Below are 6,000 nucleotides of genomic sequence, written 5' to 3' on the forward strand. Positions count from 1 at the left end.
AAAACTCAATAAGAAATAAGATACAGAGCATAGAAAGTAAAAGAGCAACAGAAGTACGGCAGTCAATACAAATCCAGTCCATCTATTTTGTACGACTTCTCCCGTTCAAGGTCGTGCTAGGGCCTGGAATTCAATGGCAGCTGACTTGCGTACAGCAAAATGTGAACAACACTCTGTATTGATTGTCAACCGATCACAGCGCAATTGGGAAAAGTGTATTGAGAGCAAATCGATGGTTCGCCAGCTTAAAGGGAGCGTTTGCCATTTTCAAACTGTTAACGGGATCGATTGGAGCCTGATTTCACTGCTCCCTTCCCTCCGCAAGTCTCTGACCAGAGCCCAAACAGTTTTCCCCATGATTTTAGAATTTTCATAGGGCGACAATTGCCTTTGGTAGGTACATATTGATGATGTATAAAAACAAGCTACATGACATCATATCCACTTAAATGGCAGAATCAAAGCGCCACGCTTGTTGCTTTTGATGTGTGACAGCCACAACAGCCACAGGCTAATCACCTGAGTATGTAGGTTAAACACAGATCAGCACTTTGCGTGTGTGCGAGCCAGCCAGCCAGCCAGCCAGCCAGCCAGCCAGCCAGCCAGCCAGCCAGCGACCACACCAATACTAGGCTAAATGCAGCTTGTGTTTCAGTGCGTCTATGGTTAGCGCGCATGCACGTCTATTGCTTCAAAATACCTGCCTGCCTGCATCTCATGAAGTCTCATCTGTGTCTATCAAAAGTGAACGGTCACAAACGAATGGCATTTGCTGCCGCAATGTTCAGTTGGATCACAACTGTTGCTTTTTGACCACGACTTACTAAATGACCCGATATTACCACAGGCTGTTATCTACTTTTAGCAGGTGAACCAGCACCATCTAAATAGGATTCGAAAATGGATCATGCTGGTGGGAGAGGAGGAATTTGAACATCATGTGAGGGTTCTACTATTACAACCAGGCAAGCTCTTTTTCCAAAAGACATCCTTATTCCAGGAAGTCTGATCATCTGTTGAAAGGTAGAAAGACAATTCAAGTTGAGCCATGAAAGTGAAAAGAGAGATGGGGCTGATGCAACCCTAGAATGTTGGAACAAGCTGCTCAATAAGAGATGAGGCAGAGAAGAGAGAAAAAGAAGGACGCTGATTGGAAACTGATCGTAGGACGAGACCATGAAAAATGATAGCATCCGTCGGGGAGCTGGCCAAGAGGAGCGTGCGTGCGTGCGTGCGTGCGTGCGTGCAGAGCAAGGCATGTCGTAAAAGAGCCAGTTAGCTTGAGGCCAGGAAGGGGACCGGCTACAAGCTGTCTGACAAATGGTAGTATTAAAAATAAAATGGGGGAATCTCAGGATAACAGTTGTTCAATCCAAAAGCGCATCAGCAAATGTTTGTGAAACATAAAAGCCTGAATCAAATGTCAAATAACATCAGTGATGATGGAAATCACACTCAGTCCCTTTTTTCAACCCACCATTTCTTTCAGCCCCTTCTCACATTTACTAAAAGTATTGATGTTATATCCGAGCACCACATCCTTTCCACATCCACAATGCATCCAGAATTGAAAAAAAATTTAGACAAAAGCAATTTTTCTATTTGCTTCTCTTTTGGGGTTAAGGTAAAGTCTTGCAAACATGGCTGATAATTCAAAACATAAGGTTATACTGTTAAACTGTGTGACGTTAGGTTATAAATAGAGTTGCATACGTTTCATCGTCAATCAGCAGCCTGAATGCCTTTGTGCCATTTCTTTCTCTCTGCTTAGAGCGTGACTTTACTTGAAGTGCCGTTCCAGCAGTAATATCCAGCTGTTTGTATAGTTATCAAGCCCCCCCCCCCCACACACACACACACCAAAATACCTGCTCAGGAGCAGATGGAGAGCTCATATACAGTAGTTAGGGAGAAAGTGCTGAACACACTGATGGGAAGGAGTTCACTAAAACATAAAGATACACATTAACGGGCTAACTCATCCGTCAACCTCACAAACACATTTTTTAATCAACATTTTCTTCAGCCTCAGCACCACCTCCCAAATGATATTTGTGGAACTTTAACATTTAAGTCTCACTGAAGTCTCATTGAGTGTAAAAACGCCGACTAACATGCCCCTGGCCTTCATAATCACCAGCTCCGGACTGAAGAAGCGCACAGGTCATTATGAAACTCACCTTTAAAGAGCACTGCAAAAACAACCACAGCTCCATATAAAGTGCAGCAAAAAACAATCAATTAAAAACAATACACACTACTATCTGGTTAGCACACAATTATATGTACACCAAAAAAAAAACCTTGCAGTGTGGAAAAAGCAAATAACAGTGTGGTTATTTCAAATCAAATGGTATTACATGACATGTCTAGGTGCTCCTGTCATTTCAAACGGCATGACTGGTTGTGAAGGCCAAAAAAAAAATATAATAATCTTCCAACTACAATGTCCTTTTTCATTTGCGTCATTCATCCATGAGTTGTGTCGATGCTGTGGGCCTTTCAGTGTAAAGCAAACAAGTATGGCTACCCTCACATCTTGTTTCATACACTTCATTTGCCGCCAATGCCTCGGGTGTGAAAAACAACACGGCCAGATAGCGAGGAGTCAACAACTTTTGAGTCAGGAATGATAAGAGAGAAAAACATGCACTCACCGTACAAAAAAACAAAAGAATTCTTTGAGAAATAGGAAGAAATGACAGCACTATATCGAGCAGAAAGCACAATTGTATGCAACGGTATGCACATTTGCTCAAATGACTTGTAAAAGCTATCTAGCAGGAGTTGTAGAAATTCAAAGCGTTGCATGTCTAATCCCCATAAGTGACTTGCAAAAACATTCTTCACCATCTTTGTTCTGCCAATTCCAAATGCTGATTGAGGTCACCTTGTTATTGCAGTTACAAACCCCAATATTAGTGAGGTTTTTGCAAATATTTTCAAAGGCCAAGTAAAGACTGTGAAAGGTGAGGAATGCTCAAAAATACATATTTGGAAGGTTTGCAATTAGAAAAAGGTGAGGTGAGGTCATAACTGGCTATAAAACTCCCATCTACTTGTTCACAAGCAGTAGGGCTGTGTGAACAACCGAGTGGGCAAATTGTCGACCATATTTTAATTGATATTCAACACAACACAACTGCTCCGTCATATCTTTAAAACAATCTGGAGAAATTGTAAGCGGCAAGGCCAAAAAAACAACAATGAAGTCCTCGGGCAACATTTTAGTAAACACGGGCATCGACGTGTCAATGATATTGCTGTGTGGGCTCAAGAACACAAAGTGTAAAAAAAAAACTAAACAGAAAAAAAAACAAAAACAGTCAGTTTGTCTCTACAAATGTCCGCACGTTAGAAGGCCAGTATGAAAAGCAAAGGCCAGAAACACCGCAGGCTTCTCTGCGCCCGTGCTCATCTCGGACAGATTCAAACTCCACTGTTGATATGAAATCAATATATGCTATTTCACATATGAATGACCAACACCATTTGTCCATTTCATACAAACTGATCTTGAGCACAGATGTTTAGCCATGCTTACTATGAAACAAAGATATCCCAACTAACTTGTCTTGTCATCTTTGCCTGGCTCTTCTTCTCACCTCTTGTCCCACTGCACCAGAAGCAAAGGAGTGGCAAAATGCAAGATGAGTGAGCCAAGCTTGCTGGTCTCAACAGCCAAACTGCCCCGAAAGAGAGAGAGAGAGAGAGAGAAACTGTCCGTGCAGACTAAAACACATTAGCACGTAAAGTCAAGCAAGTGAGAGGTTAAAGATGACAGCCAACTGGAGATGAGAAAATTGGTCACATGGACATTTTGGAAAGAAGCAAAACGGAATATTGCAGAAGCAATAACAGACGCAAAAGGGATTGAATAAAAAAACATGCTTTTCCAAATGGGATGTGGTCAAGAGGAAATGCGCGCAGGAAATTGACAACATAACTTGACATTTTGCTATGACTGGGATTTGTTACAAGAGGGTGATGGAAAGGGCAGACACAGCATTACTTGCACATGACATATTTTGGCTGACCTACCAGCCATCCATTTGCAACTTCACGGTTCATTCATCTTTCTTTTTCATCCATTCGTCCGTCCGTCCGTCCGTCCAAACCTCCTGACCATTCCTCAAAGTAAGCAAGATAGATGTAAAAGAGATGTTTGATGGAATTTCTCCGTCGGCGGTAGTATGAATTTGTTGACCGATTAATTCCCAATATTCCGTAATGATGCTGGTAAATTTAACAGGAGCTTGTCCTCCCTCAAGACCCGATTAACTTTTAGTAAAAACCGAAGGTAATTTCCATCTTTTTGTGTGTCTTAACATGTGAAGAAATTGACAATGAAGCGGACTTTGACTTTGATATGTTTGTTTGTTTGTTTTTTAAATGAATAATTGACAATAAGCTAAAAACAATGAATAATTGAGTGTTTCTCGCTTCTTTCAGCTGTTTTCCAATTCTGGGTTGCCATTTTGGTCTGCGTTTCGGACGGATCCCTTCCGTATTTATCCGGGATTGGAAGCAGCACTGTATCGGGCTGGCTGGCCTCCCTGGAGCGTAGTTGAGATCAGGGCAACCCAGTCGCTCTCCCATGCAAGTATTAACCAGACCTACAGTATAATCCTGTTTGGCCTCGGAGAGAGAGAGAGAGAGAGAGCAGACAAAATGGGATGTCCTTCCAGCCGCACTGACTGTCATGTAGATCATAGTTTCATAATTACCTTGAAACAATTGCGTACGCGCTACCTTGAAATAATTGGTTTCGAAATCGAGGTTCTGATGGTGTTTTTCTCCAAATTCACATCAAGCTGTGAAATCACACGGCGACCATCATGGAAGTGCACACAGCTTTATGTTGTCTATGTAAGTTGCCATTTTCAGCCACAATGCAATTATAAAAAGGCGCATTTTACGCGCAAGCTTGTCAGATGGACTTTCCTCATCAACCTCGTCAGCCTTCGAGTGAACTTGGAGCTTTTTATTTTCATGAAAAAGATAAAAGACAATCTGTTGTTTAATCTGTCTTCATTTGTGTGGGAATCCCTCCCTCCGAGCGAGACCATCAGCTAAAAGCGAGCAAGGAGAGTAAACAAGCAATTTCAGCCGTGTCGTCACGTCGGCTCGTTCACCAGACGCTTTGACTGGCAGGCCGTGAAGGATGGACTAAGTCAACCAAAACGTCGTGCACACATTTGCCGCATCCGGAAAGCGCTTTTCCGCGTTTTAGATTACAGCCTCATTACAAAAAGAAATTGCATTTATTTTTCCTCTTCAAACCCCCCAAATGCAGTATCATTAAATACATATCGTTTTGGATCAATCATGTATATATCATTCTGTATAACAAAAAAAAAAATAATGTGTGATGAGAAGGGTGCTTTGAAATCCTATCCCTGGCAAAAGTTCCAGTGGAACATTTTCATGTACCATGGTTGTTCCAGAGGATTTGGCAGCGCTTGATGCAAGATCCTCCGCCGTATTTCAATAAGCAAGCTTACTTGTCTCTCTCTCTCCGCTCTCACTGAGGAAGTCTTTTTCTTTGTGGTCTTTCCATTGAATATGTTTCACATGCAATGCATATTGCAAGTCTGCCTACTGACTGTCCAGTTCTTCCTGACTGTTTTCTTCTTTCAATTGTCAACTCTATCCCCAGGGGATGTATTGAGGTTCATTCTAATAACCAGCTGGAGAGGAAAATAAAAGCAGAATTTGGAAAGCAGAGAGCAGCCAGCCGCAGGGGAGAGCAATTGGGCACCACGCAACAATCATTTCTTCCATCTGAGAAAAGATAGTAGACGTAACAATATTCAATGAAGTGAAACAAACTAAGCATGAATTGGATTTATTCGGAGTAAAATTGCAAGAGTTTCATTTCCATAGCCGTGACTGATTAAACAGCCGGGATTCAGTGTCAAATCCAAATTGGGCCACCTCTGTTACAATGTTACATCCCCACTGAGGTAGAAGTGCCAAATTGGGTCATTCTCATTTCCA

Source organism: Syngnathus leptorhynchus, chromosome 15 (assembly GCF_054491065.1).
Source record: "Syngnathus leptorhynchus isolate UIUO chromosome 15, UIUO_Slep, whole genome shotgun sequence".
Classification (NCBI taxonomy): Eukaryota; Metazoa; Chordata; class Actinopteri; order Syngnathiformes; family Syngnathidae; genus Syngnathus; species Syngnathus leptorhynchus.